General features: G+C 38.9%; 1 long non-coding RNA gene across 2 annotated transcripts in view; it reads right to left on the reverse strand.

Moving 5' to 3' along the window:
* The window catches only part of LOC135232926 (uncharacterized), a 74124-nt gene that overhangs the window by 30371 nt on the left and 24327 nt on the right, over positions 1-19426 (reverse strand). The window contains exon 4 of one of the 2 annotated variants that reach the window (XR_010323546.1): positions 8677-8734. The exons of the other annotated variant lie outside the window; for it this stretch is intronic. This is a non-coding gene — a long non-coding RNA (uncharacterized LOC135232926). Of the gene's footprint in view, positions 1-8676; positions 8735-19426 lie in introns of those variants that run through there. 2 annotated transcript variants of the gene reach the window in all.

Below are 19426 nucleotides of genomic sequence, written 5' to 3' on the forward strand. Positions count from 1 at the left end.
AATGCACAGAAGACAGAGTCAGTTCTCAGTGGGAGCAAAGAACGGGAGAACAGGGAGTTCTTGGAGAGCTGAGGCTGCCTGATGAGTTGCCATGCTCTGAACAGCCCCCTGTGACAGAGTGAAATGGAGGACCCAAAGGCTGCTGAGGATTGACTGTGAAAACATCTCCATGCTTCTTTAAGTGAGTATCTACTTATCCATTTGTGAAGGCAGATTTCAAGACAAAGATGCCTTGTGTGGGAGAAGATGGTGCCTCTCTTCTTTAGATGGACATGGTGAGCATCACAGGGACAGGATTCCTAGGTGAGGCCCCACATCCTGAACATGAGAGATGAGAGTGATTACTCAGTTGCTTTTGGAAGTGAAATGTCCAGGTTGAGGCTATGCAATGCTGCAAACCTGGGCGGAGTGCCTGGATAACAAATTCCCAGGAGGAGCTTTGGTGCCAGAGACCCTGAAATAATGCTACACAATGGCAAAGGGGAAAGGGCGACAGACAAAGTCAGAGAGAATGAACAGCAGATCACAGTCCAGGGCTTCCTCTGGAATCTTTAAACCTTGAGGTTTAATGATAACTCATGTGATTCATGCAAGTTTGCCAGAGGAGGTGTGTACAGTCTCACTTTGAAGCTCTGGCTGAGTTTTGCACCTTTAAGTCCATGAACAAACTGACTTTGTGCCGTTACCCCTGCAACTCCTGAAAATGGAGAATGTATATTGTAAGCTGTAGGGCAATTTCAAAGCAACTCCCATTGACAAAAACTCTACACCCTTCTCTTAATGCATCAAAGCATTCCTCCCTTCCTCCCTCTCTCCCTTCCTTCATTCCTTCCTTCTTTCCCTCAAGTTACTTTAAAGGTAGACTTTGATAAATGTGTGATCCTCTTTACGACAACGTAATTGTATTTCCTTGAATATATTATATTGTATTTATAATTTACATAAAGTTTATTTTCTTTGTAAAGATTCCAATTTTCTAACAAAAATTCATTAGGTAATTAAATCATTCTGATAAAGCTAATAATTAGAATACCAACTACAAACTTAATAAAATTCTTATTTTTTCAGTTTAAAAATCACAAATCCCCCTTTTTTTCTTTCCTTCCTTCCTTCCTCCCTCCCTCCCTCCCTCCCTCCATTATTTCAATAAACTGCTACTTTGCATCCTACACAGCTCTAGGCACTAAGAAAATAAAAATAAATGAGACTCAGAGCCTTCCCTCAGGAACATTCATCCAGAGGGAAAGATATAATCAGTAAATTGATAATAAAATGTGTTAAGCATCATAATAAAATTTAATCCAAGGAGATTTAATTAGACCCAGGGAGAAACATTCTGTCTACAATCATCAGAGAATGCGTCGATGACAAGGTTTTTTGAAAGAAGGATTATGCAAAAGATCAAGAGGAGGTAGCAGGGGCTCCCAGGGATGGTAAAATGTCAGTCCCTGACCACCCCAGTCTTGGCCAAGCTTCATGCAACAACGCCTACCTGGGCACTGAAGGAAGAGACACAAGTAGGTGGCACATTAGCAACCAGCCTCGCAATCCAGCAGAGTGGGGATGTCCTCAGCAGCTCGAGGGCTGTGCTGCCGTCAGCCTATGAGGATGGACACGGCATCACAACACTCACCTGCCTGGGGGAGGCAGCAAGGGGTAGGGGAGGGTGAGAAGGACGACTCCTCAGTTCCCATCACTGGCTTTTATGCATGAGAAGGAAATGTTGTAGTCACTCCATGGTTTTAAATTAATAAACAGCTTATTGACAAATTCAAAAGTCTGGTATTTCTAAAGATTTTAATTTCAACTCTTATCTTTTTCACAAACTGGCAAATTTTAAGGCACTTTCAAGGTTACTGTTGTTGTTAAGTGGTGTTGAGTCGGTTCGAACTCATAGCGACGCTATGTGCAACAGAACGAAACACTGCCCGGTCCTGTGCCATCCTCACCATAGTTGCTATGCTTGAGCCCATTGTTGCAGCCACTGTGTCAGTCCATCTCATTGAGGGTCTTTCTCTTTTTTGCTGACCCTCTGCTTTACCAAGCACGATGTCCTTCTCCAGGGACTGATCCCTCCTGATAACATGTCCGAGGTACGTAAGATGCAGTCTCATCATCCTTGCTTCTGAGATGCATTCGGGCTAGACTTTGATAAATGTTTGATCCTCTTTACAACTGAATTATATTTTCTTAAACATTTTATACTGTATTTGTAATTCATATAAAGTCCATTTTCTTTGTAAAGACTCCAATTCTCTAACAAAAATTTATTAGGTAGTTAAATAATTCTGTTAAAACTAATAATTATAATACCAAATATGAATTTAATAAAAATATCTTATACTTTTCAATTTAAAAATCGCAGCCCCCTCCCCCTTCTTCCTTTTCCTTTGCTTCCAGAATAATTCAGTGCTGAAGTCATTTGATGGGCCCAGACAAGGAAGGTGTCTGAACTTGGGCCTGGGGTGGGGGCCAGGATAGCTCGGTGACTTACAGCAAGTTTCAGAGCCGAAAAGGGTGAAGAAGGCCCCTGTTGAGTGGTGGCTGTGTGTGATGTGATGGAGTGTGAGTGGGGTGAGGAGGGCCCCTGTGGAGTGGGAGCTCTGTGTGACATGATGGAGTATGAGTGCTTAAGGAAGGCACACACATGGGCATGAACTGGGGTGGATGTCAGAGCCCATGGGGTCAGAAAAGAGTCACTGCGCAGCAGGGGTCGCGACAGAGCCCCACAGAGGGTTAGCATGGTATATGGTGTCAGAACCTAAGCAAGGTTAGGAGGGTGTCCCTATAGAAGGGCAGCCTGACACGGGGAGTCAGAGCCCAAGTGGTGAAAGGAGGTGTTTGCATGAGGACAGGCAGTGTGATCTGTCAGGAGCTGGGACCACAATAAGGAGAGGAGAGTATCTCCATGGAAGGAAGGCCCAGCATGGTATCAGAGCCCAAGCAGGCTGAATAAAATACCTGCATAGAAGGGTAGCCTGGCTCTGGGAATCAGAGCCTGAGCAGTCTGAGGGGCTGTGCCATGGGGCTGAGGCCGTGATGGCAGCTTTGTTACACACAAGGGAGCGATCACATAAGCGAATGTACTAAGGAAAACAGGAGCCAGATTTCTCACTGCAGGCATACCAGTTGCTGTCCAGTCGATTCCGAGTCATGGCAACCCCATGTTTTCTGAGAACTGTGCTCCACAGAATTTTCAATAATTGATTTTCTAAGAAGTAGATTGCCAGGCCTTTCTTTCAAGGTGCCTCTGGGTGGACTTGAACCTCCAAACTATCAGTTAGCAGCTGAGCTTGTTAAACATTTGCAACACCCAGGACTCCCCATTATTGGAATAAAAACAAAAAAACCTAACATGTTGCCGTTAAATTCCTTCCAACACATATAAAAAAACAAAACCCAGTGAGTAAGGGATTATAAATATGGAAAGAGAGAAAACTAATTAACCCTCTGGTTTTGGATTAAAATTGGACATAACTGTGTAAAATCAACTGCTAACCAAAAGGTCAGTAGTTTAAATCCACCAGCTGCTCTTTGGAAATCCTATGGGGCAGTTCTATTCTGTCCTATAGGGTCATTTCGAGTTGGAATCGACTGGACGGCAATGGGTTTGGTAGTTCTTTGTTTTTTTTTTTTTTTTTTTTTTCTGGCTTGGTATAACTAAAGATTTTCAATCTCTTAGATCTGAATATGTATAGAAATAAATATTGGTATAATATGCTCCTGGGTGAGTTTGTGTGTGTGTATATGTATGAATGTATGAATATGTATGCATTCACACATACATATGTTTTGTAGCTCTCTCCTCTTACAGGCCCTGAGATCAACACCACCGCAATAACACCCAGATCTTCTTTTCTAAGGACCATTTTCCACAAGGAACCAGACTCTTTGGAGAAATAGCTGAGCCCACGCTCAGGCAGTGATAGTACAAGATGAGCCTGGAACACTTTGTGCCAGACAGCACGGATGTACTCCAGAAATGATGGAGACACATCAAAATGACTCAGGAGCTAGTTTGAAGGGGCTTCCAGTGGCAATATCTGGGACAATCTGAGAATTAAAATAGCCAGTGACAGTAACAGGTTATATAGCCCATTGGTTAAACAGGAAATCATGAGTCCAAATTCAAAGAAATGAATAAATTGAACATTTGACTAGTAACAGAATATATAAATACTCTCAAAATACCTCCCCTAAAATGTGTATTAATAAAATCGAACATCACTAGTAAAGGAACAAATTGAAACCATTCACCATCTAATAAGGAACAATGAGAAGACAGCACCATTTTTGTGATGTCCTTATCAAAGCTGTATAACCTGAATCTAATCATAAGTTAACATGTCTGTCAGTTTGTCGTACTGTGGGGCTTGTGTGTTGCTGTGATGCTGGAAGCTGTGCCACTGGTATCGAACAATATCAGTAATCTCTCATGCAAGCAAAGGCATTTGACTGTGTGGATCATAACAAATTATGGATAACACTGCAAAGAATGGGAATTCTGGAACACTTAACTGTGCTCATGAGGAATCTGTACATGGATCGAGAGGCAGTCATTCAAACAGAACAAGGGGATACTGTGTGGTTTAAGTCAGGAAAGGTGTGTGTCAGGGTTGTATTCTTTCACCACACCTATTCAATCTGTAGGCTAAGCAAAGAATCCGAGAGGCTAGAATGGGGCATCAGGATTGGAGGATGACTCATTAACAACCTGCAGTATGCAGATGACACAACCTTGCTTGCTGAAAGTGAAGAGGACTTGAAGCACTTACTGATGAACATCGAAGACCACAGCCCTCATTATGGATTGCATCTCAACGTAAAGAAAACAAAAATCCTTACAATTGGGAATGGCCTAACCAAGTTGACACATATTTTGAGGGGACATAATTCAATCCATAACATTTCATAATAAAAAATTATTTAAAAGCTAAAACCACAAATCTAATATCAATTACAAATTTCAATTTCATGTGTCAGATCTTCTGATATGACAAATTAACAAAAATATTATGAGGTAAAATATCAAATGTACAGACTATTCCTACACTTATCACAAATAATATTAATACTATGGATTTAATTTTCCTTTATGTTTCTATGCTTAGTTCTTTACCTGTTTGGTAGTAAGATGCTTACTCCCTAAGAAACAATTATATCACACCAAGGAAACTGGGGTAACAATAATTTTTTTTTTTTTTTTTTTGTAACTGGGGTAACAGTCCCAAGTTAATTGAGGATACCTTCTTTGGTAACTCATGTTCTAGCCAGGATGCAGGATGCAGGATTTGCAGGTATCTCACAACAAGAAGGATTTGTCCCCTGCCTTAAGATTCTTAGGGAAATAGAGACTCCAAATCCACGCTCTCCAAATGGGATAGCTCAGGTTACCTATGTTCAAGTTATACATTGCCTAATTCTGAGCTTGCTCACATATCTATGTGTGTACACACAGACCTGTACATATATACCAATGTTTCACCAACAGATTGGATTCATCTGATCTGTTTACTGCTTGATTCCATTCTTATATATATATATATTTTTTTTTTTTTTCCATATTCTTCCTATCTGTCAGGGCTACAACTCTTATAGACATTCAAATAGCATTAGAGTCTATCTTGTATCTCCTGTGTTTATGTCTTAACATTCTAAGGATATGTTAATGTTGTTGACTGTCCTTAAGTTGGCCTTGACTTACAGCGACCCCACGCATGACAGAATTCGACTGTATTGATCCACAGAGCTTTCATTGGCTGATTTTTTGGCAGTAGATCGCCAAGCCTTTCTTACTAGTCTGACTTAGCATGGCAGCTCTGCTGAAACCTGTTCAGCATCATAGCAACACACAAGCTTTCTACTGACAGACGGTTGGTGGTGGTAGTGCCCGAGATGCATTGGCCTAGAATCGAACCTGGGCATCCTGCATGGAAAGGGAGAACTCTACCACTGAACCACCACTGTCCCCAAGATCATGTTACTTGTTCTCTCCAAACAAAGGGCAGGAGCAGAGATCAGAGAGCGGCTTTGAGATTGCTAGTTTTAAATGCCAGATATATATGTGTGTGTCCTTATGTGCATGTGTGTATACATTTAACAACAACAACAAAATATTAGCACACGAGGAAACATCTGTGCAGGTGCCACACTCGCCTCTGGACCCCACTCTCTTCTGGGTGCCCACAGACAGAGCCCTGAAGCAATCTGAGAAAGCTCAGGAGTCCTTAACTTCCTCATTTGTTGAAGAAAAGGCACAATTGTAAAACCAGACTATTCTCACAGGCCAAACAAACACGACAGGCCCTGGACTGCTTTTTCTGGCAATCAGAAGCAAAAAAAAAAGCATTCATCTTTTAAAGGGACACTGTGTTCCTGACTGTTGTCATTGGCTTCTATGGGCACACTGGAACACTTCTGCTTGACCGGAAAGTGCCTTTCAGATGATATTTTAGAGAGAATGGAGGGTGTCTGATAGTGATATGTTAACTGCATGTCTTCATTGAAAACGGGAAATATTATTAGTCAAGTTTGAGGGGAGCGGTAGGTATCTTTTCACTTGTCTGTCCCAAACATGTCATTAACCAAATCAGTTAATACATCCAAGTGCCTTTACATATGGAAATGCAACCTATTCATTTATTATGCACACTTCATTATCTCTAAAAATGGTAATCTCATAATTATTTTTAATTTTCATCCCTGTAGTCTCTGGGTGCCTTGGTAAAGGGAAATAATGGCTATTAAATTGCCCTCGCATTTCCAAAAGCCTGACTAAACTGAGAGTGGACCATGACTTTGAAAACTGTGTATCCTTTAGAATAAACCATTAGTGTAGGTATAGTAAGGAAAGTGGAAAGAGGGAAGACTTTTTATCAGACAGAGCCCAGGAGAGGTTCTTGCTTCTCTACTTTTTAGCTGTGTGACCAGTTCTCTGTCTCTAGAATGAGGTCAGTGGTACCTAGCTCAGTCCTACCTTTAAGCAGTGAGTGCAAGATAGATGTAAAATACATCAAGAAATGAGTATCATTATCATTTGTTCAAGTAGTAGACATAATATTTTGTTTTCTGTAAATGGAAGTCCGGGCATAATGCGGGACCCAGACTTGGTGGATTCAGTGGCGCAAAGACATCATCAAGCATGCAGGAACTTTCATTCTGACCACAGCTATTCGTGGTTCTCAGATGGCTGCAGCACCAATCACAGCCAAATGCTTCCTGGGTTCTTTCTTATCCCAGCGGAGCCAGAGGTGTCGAGCTTCGCTTGCCAAATTGCTTTTCTTCATAATGGCCACTTCATAGTTTCTGGATGTCTTGCCCTGGAGGCTTTACCAGTACCCTGAGGTTGGATGATAAGCTGTTATTGTTGTTGTTAGTAGTAGTCATTGAGTCACCCCTGACTCATGGTGCCCCTACGCTCAGTAGGAGGGAACTCTGTCTGGTCCTGTGCCATTCCCATGATTAACTGAGGATCAGACCATTGGGAAACATAGGGTTTTCATTGGCTGATATTCAGAGGTAAATCATCTGGCCTTTCTTCCTAGTCCATCTTAGTCTGGAAGCTCCGCTGAAACCTGTTTAGCATCATAGCAACATGCAACCCTCCACTGACAGACGAGTCCTGGCTGCACATGAGATCCAGTGGTTAGGAAATGAACCTGAGGGAATTCTACCACTAAACCACCAATGGAGAGGGGTGTAAATAAAGCACCTCCAAAGCCACTCTGATCCAAACTGAAAACTCATTCCACCCTTGGCAATCCATGCTAACCAACATAGCATACCAGAGGTTCTTGTAAATTCATCTAAAGATTTTTAGTCCAAAGGAAGTAATGTCCAATATCAAATTACCTTGCCTTTGTGAGAGAATGTTCAAAGATTTTATTGCCTTCATCTTCATATTCTGTTCAGTCTCAGCCAAGGGGGTTCTTTAGGCCCAGGGGAACTGGGATTCTTTCAACAGCCACCACCAAGGTGGCTTTCTTCTGAGTGAATTTACTTCTTTCCAGGATTCACAAGTTACATTAGTTTAATATCAAGGCTTTCCTTACGCCTCATTTTTTTTAGAGCCCGCAAGAACACAAGATTATATCATCAACTCTAAAAAATTTGAAAAAGAAGCTAATACCTAGCCCCTAAAGCAAATAACACAGGTAAAATTATGTTTCAGAACCAAGTATTAAGTGCAGTCAAAGACCGTAGCATCGACTCTGTGTTTTCTGAGTAATTAGGGTACCTGGAGATAAAAGCATCGGGATGCCAGGAACCCTGTGTCAATTGTCTGAAATCCATGACCTGTGAACTTAACCTGAACTGGAGAAATCTCCCAGGAGGAGGCTAATTACCCATATATGTGTTTTGACTCCTCTATTATTATTAAAATAAGTATTAATTTAACATATGAACAAATGGGTTTGATTAATGTCATCAGAAACCCTCCAATATAATAGATAGGCAGAGTGAAAACATTCATAATATAAAAATCAATTTTTTTTTTAATTTTCATAATGAAAACCTACCAATGGAAGGAAACTGAAAAGATTGTTACCTGTAGCAATGAGACAAGACTCCTTACAGAAAAACAACTAAGTCTCCTTTGAGTCCAGGGCATACACTGACATGAGTAAAAAAAAAAAAAAAAATGACATGAGTAGTAAGTGTAAAGTCACTTACCATCTAGCATCTTCACTTCTATGCTGTAAGATAAGAAAAATGTATGGCAACTTCTTCAAACCTGCAAGGAGAAAAGTCTCTCTTGTGTGTGCAAGCAACATGGAGATACATATGTACACATAGATATATATGTATATATGTGCGTATGTATACGTACATATACATGTATACATACTGATTGGGTATGTATAAATCAAACCAAACAAACCTATTGCCATTGAGTTGATTCAGACTCATAGCAATCCTATAGGATAAAGTAGAACTGCCCCATAGTATTTCCAAGGCTGTAATCTTTCTGGAAGCTGACTGCCATATTTCTCCCACTGAGCGGCTAGTAGGTTAAACTGTCTACCTTTTGGTTAGCAGTCGAGCATTTTTTATCCACTGTGCCACCAAGCTCCTTGGCTGTGTGTGTGTGTCTGTGTGTGTCTGTGTGTGTGTGTGTGTGAATCCTTAAGATATACGAACCCTAATCTGCAGGTACCTCCACTTGCATAAAGGGTAGAGAAATAAAAGATAACAGTAAAATGACTGAAATCTTCTGTACTGACTTTGTTTTGTTTTAATTTTTATTCACCTGGCTTTTTAATAGTAACCCGCTTTTATTGCTTAAAATTAATATGTAAACCTGGGTAACTCTACATGGCCTTGAGAGGAAATGAGAAAACAAAAGGGCATCTGGGAATCTGCTTTTTTAGTTTCTTTCTTCTTCTTCTTTTAATCTAAAAGCAAGCAGGCAATTAAACAACAATAAATTCAAAGCATGCAGGTCTTCCATGAGGTGCAGAGGTGTGGTGCAATGGGATGAGCCCTGGCCTGAGAACCAGAGGACCCTGGTTATATTCCGACTGGATTCTGGACCCTAAGGGTAAATCAAGTCACAATTTTCAGTGTCAATTTGCTCATCCGCATATACATGTAAAAAGAAGCTATTGGAATAAATATTCTCAAGTTTTTTTTAGAAAAGTATGATATTTTGGAAATTAAAGATTCCTTAAAATCAAAGGAAAAACTTGGAAGGTCAACACAGATTTAGAATCAGTAAAACTAAACTAAATGCATTGCTGTAGATTCTGACTCATAGCGACCCTATTGGACAGAATAGATCTGCTCTATAGGGTTTCCAAGGGGTGGCTGGTGGATTTCAACTGCGGACCTTTTGGTTAGAAGCCAAGCTCTTAACCACTGCACCACCAGCACTCCTTAGAATCAATAAAAAAAATTTTTTTAACTGGGGAACCTCTCAGCACTCTTTTCCAGATTCCTTTTCTTGTTTTGCACCTTCGATCTCATTTTTCATTGTGTTTTTGTGACTGTTTTCTAGTCTCAGCTCACCTATCTTCACATTCTCTGAAATGGCCTCTAAGTTGGGAGTTCACTCTGAAGAAGTCAAAGGAAAAGCAAGCCTCGCCACCAAGGTACCTGTGGCTCTCCACTGAAATCATAAGCCCTTCAAGTGATCTTCCTTGCTAAACACTTGATGTTGCTTCCTCTGCTAATGGGAAGTTGTTCACAACATCTACACCAAGAGAAGAGTGTGGCACTGTAATGGCAATGTAAATGTTTCATTTGGCTCTCTTTTCTCCTCTTGCCCCAAGCTACTAGCTGCTTTGTATCTGAGGTAGAGTGTATTAAAAATAAAATTCAAATATGCACTTAGATTCATAGTTCTTTGGCACTGACCCAAAAAAAAAAAAAAAAAAAAAACTTGGTTTAATCCAACTTTTTTAATTTATAATTTTCCTCATATCCTTAAGATATTCATAACAGACTTGACTTCCCTGAGATTTCTCTGACAAAATGGGGTGATGGAAGACGATAGAGTGCATGGAAGAAACATCTATTTATACCTAATGTATTACCAACCCAAATCCATTGCTGTTGAGTTGATTCCGACTCATAGTGACCCGGTAGAACAGAGCAGAACTGCCCCATAGTGTTTATCAGGAGCACCTGGTGGATTTGAACTGCTGACCTTTTGGTTAACAGCCCAACTATTAACCACTAGCCAACAGGGTCTCATTATATATACACACAGCTGCTACATTTTTTTTTAATATAGATAAATATACACACATACACACCTACTACTTTTTTTCATATACCTGCATTATCTCATTTAACCTTTGCCTCTGACATGCAAGGTTGCTGTAATTACCTTCCTTTTAATGGACAAGAAAACAGAAGCTCAGAAAAGTTAAATGACTTTCTTGAGATCATCTAATAAACTAAATAAAGAATGATGGCAACACTGAGATTTAAAACCAGGCCTGATACCAAATCCCGTGGACTTTTCCTTTTTACTCTTGATCAGCCACACCAAAGAGACTATCCAATAAGGTTAGTAATTTCAGTAACAAAATTGCTAAATTTTAAAGGAACATCACTTCTTCCGAGTATTTACTTACCAAACTTTGTAAGATATAACTAATTGCAACACATGAGGGGTTTTGTGTCCAACTGATATAAATCATTTTGGGTAAATTTATCAGAAAACTAGAAAATACCTGAATAATCACTGGAGGAAAATGGGAAAGGGGGAGATTTACAAATGTAGGGATAGTGTTTTGTCTACCCAAAGTTTCCTCTGGGGTATTTTCACACTACCATAACTTCTTCACAGATATGGAAGGCTGGACACACCTCTTTGGTCTCTCCGGTTATTCCAAACCACAAGTACGTCCAAGGTAGAGAGTCTATGGAACTAATAAAACTTGTCAGATGATGTCACCAATATACAGTGTAATACTGGTATAGTCTAAAAACCAAATCGTTGGAGAAAAACAGACCCTGATTTATGGTGTTTGCCAATTTCCATGGCGTAAATACTATTACCATGGCCAATTTCAAGCTCCAAATGTATCATCACTGACCACAAATTGGTAAGAAATGCACAGTTAGCACAATATTATATACTGTTTCTATCCTAGAGATGTAATAGACATAAATCACTGTTTTAGGCTGGGTTTTCCAGAGGACCAAAAACAGTGAAGTGTATTTATAAATACATAGAGAGAGATGTGCTTCAAGGAAGTGGCTCATGCAATTGTGGAGGCTGGCAAGTCCCAAATTCATGGGTCAGGCAACAGACTGAAGGCTTCTGACTCAAATGGTTGAGGTAGCTAACAAAATCTGCAGATCATGGGGCAGGCTGAAGGTTTCTCAAGTCCCGAGAACCAGAGGTCAGACAAGAACACTGAAGGAGCAATCGAGTGAGCAAGAGCGAGCTTTGCCAGGACATTCATATACATATTGGATGCAGACCACACCCCCAAAGAAACTCTCCTTCCAACTGATTGGCTGCTGACATCAGATCACAAAATGGAGGATGATTACATAGTGTCTGCCGAACCGCTGAGAATCTTGGCTAACCCAAGTTGAGATGTGACAGTAACCATCACAATCACCTCAAGAGCATAGATAACAGTAACACGTTATAACTAGGATGTGACAAAATTTGAGGGTGCATTATCTTTTGTTAAGGTCATTTCTTCATAGTAAGTTAATGTAATTTTCTGCCATATCCTGTTGTCTTTCATTTGATGACCAATAATATATTTTCACAGATGCTAAAACCACCACACAAAAGGTGAAAACCTTCAGATAATTGCCTGTCTTTCAGTGTGCTAGGATTAGCAGCATTACGCTGTCAGCACTTCAGTGCTTCCCAGGATTTAAATCCTCATCTGGTTTCTACTTTGCCTTCAGCTCTCAGCTTTTCCCTCTCTTACAACAAACCCTTCACAAGTCTCTCTCCTGGACCACAGAAATTTCTCCTTGAGATGGGTGGCCTTTTTCAATAATACCTAGAATAAGATTTTGTTTTTAATTTTTTTTACCAAATTTATACATGACACATTGGCAAAGTGCGGGTCATTCTGTAAGGCTTATTATGGAACACAATCTCCCATCCATTTTTCACTCAAACACCTAACTCTTTCAGACGATTCTTCTGGTACTTGCATTCATTTCTCTTTACAAGTTTAGAGTTCTACTATTGATTTTTCTGTTTTAGGCTTTATTTCTATTATCTATTCATGTCCTATGGTGGAAGATGAGGAATTAGTCTGTCTACCACCTCCTGTATCCCCATCTTCCATCTTCCCAATATAATCATATTATAATTTTTACTACACTAATAGTCAATGTTTGCTTATGATTATGCAAATTCTATTCACAGCTCAGACATCTAGTATGCTACGATTATTTTTCCTTTCTTCAGTAACTTTTTATAACTCCAAGATTAATAATTATATTTTTTGCTTTATATTTTTAAAAATACTTCCCACTATTCACTCCAAATTCTCTCCCAATTGTTTAAATTTCCTTTTAAATGCATTCATGCATACAACAAAAAAAAAGTCTATCAATATTCTCTTGAAGACCTCACTCCCTAGCATACCCCAGTGTGGACTCACTGATTTCTAGGTTTAAATCACAACTACCATTCTAAGATCTTCCTTCAATATCATCCTGAGGATTCCATCATTCAGGACTGTATCCTCTGTTTACTAGATTCCAGGTTTTTCTCTTTATTGATTTACTCCTAAATTTGGCGAAATAACTTGCTTAGTGGCTTCCTGAAAAAGGAGGTATGGGAGATAAGTTTTTTCAGAAGTTGCATTCTTGATACGGTCATTACTCAATTTAATTTATGAAATATGATATTTATATATTACATACCACTTTTATGAGGAAATGATGTAATATAAACTTAGACTGAATTTTCCTCAGCTTTTTCAAGAAATTTCTCGCTTGCACTCTAGCCTATAGTCTTGCTATATAGAAATGGAAAGCCATCCTGATGTCTTTATATTTAGTAAGTCGCCTTATTTCCTCTGTAAACATTCAGGATATTATCTTCAAACCCAGGGTTCTGAAATTTTGTGATGATATGTTAGGTAGAGGTATATTTTGATCTTCTACTCCTGGACACCCAGGTTGGAGAAAAAATAAGCCAACTCTAGGACTTTGGTCCAATTGGACCCAGTTACTTGAAAGCAAAAGAACTGCAGTAACTAGTACGAACCACAAGCCAAAAATCAACATAGAATGAAAGTAGAAAAAGCCATCGAATTGAAACGTTAAAAATCAAAACAGTATCAAGTAGAAAACTCACTTTTAAAGTAGTTTAAATAGAATTTTCATCAACCATGACATCAAATGTGCTGGGTACCCAATCCTCATTGAACCTGAAAGTCAACCCAGAGTATTTTCACAAGAACACATTATATATTCATTGCTGTTTCCAGGCATTTATGTAGGTTCAAAGATGTAGCATTATCCTTCAAGGAAGCTGATAATCAATCTGGGGGAGAATATAACTATTAAAAAATAAGAGGATAGTACTCAACACTAACCTATCTATCCATGGCCCTTCACTGCTTATGCCTCCCATTCTATCCAGGTTGAAGAATAAACTCCTTACCATGACTTTGGGAGGATTACATAATACAACTTTTTTTTTTTTTTTTAGCTCTCTTTTCTTTATTCTGCCAATATCAGCCTGCATTCCGCACTCTAACCACGATAAGCCATGTGCAGCTCCCCAAATTTCATTCTATTTTACTTCCTTCCCTGCCTTTCTGATGTCCCCAGTGAGAGCCTACTTCCTCCCAATTCCCTGATAGGCCTTTCCCCCCTGCACAAATATACATTTTGCCTGGAAAACTCTCATCAAATTCCTGAAATTTAGTTTGTGATCTCCTCCAGGAAACATATCGCAGCTACTTTCTGAGACTGGCTTAAGTGCTCCTCTTTGCTCCCATCATTCTGGGCTCACCTGAGTATTGACATCTGGATTGATTTGTTAACACTCATTTTGGCTTCCCCACTAGTATGAGGCAAGGACCAGGTCTTGTTGGCTTTTAATAATAGTAATTTAAAGATTACTGCTGAGGGAGGTACAACACTTCCATGACCATCATTCGTATTCCATCTTCCAACAAACACACACACAAACAGAAAGAGAAAATATCTCTTTGTACTAATTAATATGCATAAAAGCTTTTGTTTTAAAACTGGGAAGAAAATAAATCAGTAATGTGGAGAATGGAGAAAAGAGAAAAGCAACTCTCCACTATCCCATGGACCGGTTTTAAATCCCTACATAGAGAAAAATCATAGGCAAAAGGTAACAGGGCTCCTACAGAGCAGCCATTATCATAGATTGTCCAAGGCCCCTGAGGTCTTTGAGAACCTTTCAAGGGGTCTATGATTTCAAAACTTTAAAAATGATAATCCTAAGGCATCATTTGACTTTTTTCACTCATCCTTTCACCAGTATACAGTGGAGTTTTCTGGAGGCTACAGGAATGTTATAACATCATCAGTCTGACATACTGTGTGGAATGTGGTGCTTGTGTGTTCTTTTGTTTTAAAAATGTCTCTGTATTAATTTCTAACACACTAAATATCAATAGATATAACCAAAGTAAACAATAGTTCTTTGGGATCTTCAATAATCTCTTAAAGTATGAAAGCATTTTGATATCAAAAGTTAAAGAACAGCTGCTCTAGAGAGTTTTGAGAAGATCTGTGCATAAGCAGAGCTGTTTGGACCCCAAGTGACAAATGCCCATTCAGAGCTGGGGAGGGAACCATTATCCCCAACTCTGCACAGCTGGGAATCTTTGCAATCCCAAGAGTTAAAAGTTTACAGGACATCAGCCACCCTGGTGAGGACCTGGCTAATGCACTGGCTGGTTGCAGCAAACGCAATTTTTTATTTATTTATTTTCGTTATTGTACTTTAGATGAAGGTTTACAGAACAAACTAGTTTCTCATTAAACAGTTAATACATATACTGTTTTATGGCATTGGTTAACAACCCCATGACGTGTCAACATTCTCCCTGCTCAACCTTGGGCAAACCCAATTATCATGTCAATCTAAAAAAAAAAAAAAAGAGGGATGTATAAGAACCCCTTACATATATATTCTACATTATTTTCAGATCTAGAGATAATACTGATCCTCACTAAAAAAACAAAAACAACAAAAAAAACCTGTTGCCATTGAGTTGACTCCAATTCACAGCGACCCTACAGGACAGAGTAGAACTGCCCCTACAGCTTCCAAGGAGCAGCTGGTGGATTCAAACTGCCAGTCTTTTGGTTAGCAGCCACTGCACCACCAGGGCTACTGAGAAGAGTGTAATTGGATAGACAGACTAGACATTGCACTCTTACTTAAGACCTACATATCCAATTACCTCAACTATTTCAAGTAATCGCAACCTAGGAAATAAGTATGTTAAAAGAAAAATCTTCAAGTATGGTGACAATGCTTCTTGGAAAGTCCATGCGCCAAGCTTGAGAGAAGAATAGATGGGAGATTGCAGGCCCCTTTTTTCTCCTGGGGCTCGGCCCATTTGTCATTAATTAATACAGAATACATGACTCTTCAATGTCCCTAAGCGGTCTACGGGTCTCTTATAGATCAGCTCACTTCAGTAAACTTTTACAGAAGATGCTAGTAAAAATTTTTTAATTAATTATGAATTAAATTTTAATTAAAATCCAACCATCATTTTTTTTTTCTATCTTAACAAAATTATTCTAATATTCACCTGGAAGAATATCTAAAGATAACTTTAAATATTTCCAAGTAAATAATAAGAGAAAGTTATTTAAGTAAGTAGCAAAACTTGTTTTTAAAGCTAAATCAAGAAAAAGACATTGTGGTATTGGTGTAAAAAGAACTGGCAGATGAGTCAACAGAAGAGAAAAGATACTGATAAGAGAGACCCATCCTTCCCCTCTGTTATTGTGAATAATGGTTATCTGCATTCATAATCACTGACTTCCATTTGCCAATACATGCAGTATATAATAATTTTGGTGAATGTGAGGTAGAGCTAGAGAAATGTAAAGATATAGGATACATATACACACACACAAACACACTCACAAATATATACACATATATATGTATACATGTACACAAGGAGCCCTGGTGGCTCGGTGATTAAGTGCTCAGCTGCTAACCAGAAGGTCAGCAGTTTGAACCCACCAGCCTCTCCATGGGAGAAAGATGTGGCAGTCTGCTTCCGTAAAGATTTACAGCCTTGGAAATCCTGTGGAGTGGTTCCACTCTGTGTCCTATAGGGCCACTGTTACTAGAAATAGACTGGACAGCAATGGGTGTACATATATGCATATATGTAAGTGTATTTTTATATATGTATACACATATATGCCAAAAAACAAACCTGTTGCCTTGAAGCCAATTCCAACTCATAGCGACCCTATAGGACAGAGTAGAACTGCTGGTGGATTCAAACTGCCAACCTTTTGGTTAGCAGCCAGCAGCCAAGCTCTTAACCAGTACTCCACCAGGGCTCCACGTACATATATATATATATGTTTGTGTGTGTGTATACATATATATATTTGTGTGGGTGTATATATATATTTGAACAATGAGGAATTGAGAGACATTTTTCATTTTGTATAAGAAGTTACAAAAGAAGCAGATCTACTCTAAGACACATAACCTCCTTATCTAGAGTAGTTAAAATGTAATTAATTGAACTCTTAAAGGTACAATTAACAGGTAGTACCTCAGGGACACATATATATGGTCACATGAGGCAGACCTGGAAAATAATTTATGTTTATTTACATTTGAAAATCATATTTATTAATGTCTACCACTCTTCCAGCACAGATCGTGAACTATCAATGTAGAACTACAAACAGCTTGAAAGGATGACCACAAAGAGTATGCCCATAGTTGGATTATCTCAGGTAGATTAATCTTTTTTTTTTTAATTCACTCAGTTATTAAAGACATAAAAATTAACACTAACACTTTCAAAATGCTTAAGAGACCCCAACACAATAACAGCTAGGAAAATTTGGACAAATCAGACATAGCGACTTTTAACACGATGTTCACTTACAAAGAATTCAGACAGAATTTAGTTTGAATCAAAGAAGTTAAATTAAAACTAAAAGTTGGTTATTGCCTGGGAAATAATGATATGTTATTGAGTGTTGTTTCTTTCTTTTTTTTTTTTTTAATTTTAAATCCTCATACAAACTACCGAGTCAGCCCAAATCTTTAGTACCTGTATGTCTGTTAGTTCCCCAGAATCGTATATCAGTAGATTGACTTCCTAGAATCTAGACTAGTTAGAAACCTTGTGAAATTTGCATTTTTTTAAAACTTTCTCCTCTCCACACATAGGCTGTTCTTGTATGAGTGTCTTCTAGACAACTTGCATGAAGAGAAAAGAAATGTCGATCATTGAGGAAATGTCACCAAACCTGCCCTGAAATCTTTCACCCCAGATCCCAAGTCCTAAAAACTCAACCCGTGTTGTGTAAATGATGGAATCACAACCACGAACACTACTCTTTTACCCCTAAGCCCAACTTAGGCTCTTGTAGAAATCATTTTTCCTGCAGCTCAGAGATAAAATGAGGTAAGCTACTCCTTTTCCAAAGAGATGGAGGAAGACAACAGTTGAGGGGGAAAATGATGACTCTAAGCATATAGGCAAACACTCCTTGCTCCCAGCTTTGGCCCACCAGTAAACACACACTCTCACAATGTTTCTCCTTTGTAGATTCTGAACAAGTTTCATGAGCCAGTATCTCACAAACATCTGCCTTCATTATAATTATATTTCTATTTCAGCTGCACCAAGCTATTTACAGATGAGCTTGTTCATAAAGAGCTTTATAATTAAGCAAACAGAAATATCTTTTTATAGGATGCAGATCTAGGGGTGATAATCACACACAAAATACACAGCAACAGTTGCAAATAGAGTGTTTAACGCTAGTTATATCGTTAGTGATGTGCTCAATAAAGCCTGACATGTCTTTGTTCCTAAATACGAGAAAATATGGTCTTTGCTACACAGCAGTGTAAACTGTCTTCTTCTCCTATTTTTTTTTAAGCAAAAGCCATATTTTTCAGGGTGGGTTGGTGAAATACGTGTGCCTGTGTGTGTTTTACATAACAACAGGGTTAAAACACACACACAATACACACACGTTTTCTGGCTTAGTAGGGTTTGAAATCTGCCTGGGACCTTGGAGAGAGAGGCTTGATTCTAAATATAGGCAGCAATGTATGCAGAAACAATGTGACAGATTAAATTAGTAGATAGTAGATATTATCTGATGGTACTATGGAAGCAGCTGCCAGACAAAAAGAAACTTCAAATAGTAATCACGGTGTGAAAAGAATTCCTCATATCCCACTTAAACTGGCCCAAGCCCTCAGGTGTTTCCCAGGAGGGCCAATGTTTGCTTTGTTCGAGTTCCTTTCAGTAACTCTCACACCCCACCAGCTCATGACTTGAAGGTGTTATTAGCTGAAAACATTTGTTTTGGTTTTGCAGGCCTTCTTAGCCATCCAGAAGTCCACGCAACGCCGAAGACTTTGGATTCAAAACGGCCATTGTTTGCTAAGATTCAGCCCTGCCGTAAAAATGTTTGCATGTATCAAACAAAACTATGTTCTAAAAAAGACATGTCCAATTCATGCTGCTCCTGAGGGTGTGCAATGGCACAATGATTTAGAAAATAATTTTACATCTATATTGAGTCTTAAAACGGTAATGCCTTTAAACCTGATTATTCCAATTCTGTGAACACACACACACAAATATGCACACACATATATATACATACATGTATATGTGTATGTGTGTGTGTATATATATATATATATATATATATATATATACACACAAACCTAGTGCCGTCAAGTCGATTCCGACTCAGAGCGACCCTA

This window comes from Loxodonta africana, chromosome 12 (genome assembly GCF_030014295.1).
Source record: "Loxodonta africana isolate mLoxAfr1 chromosome 12, mLoxAfr1.hap2, whole genome shotgun sequence".
Lineage (NCBI taxonomy): Eukaryota > Metazoa > Chordata > Mammalia > Proboscidea > Elephantidae > Loxodonta > Loxodonta africana.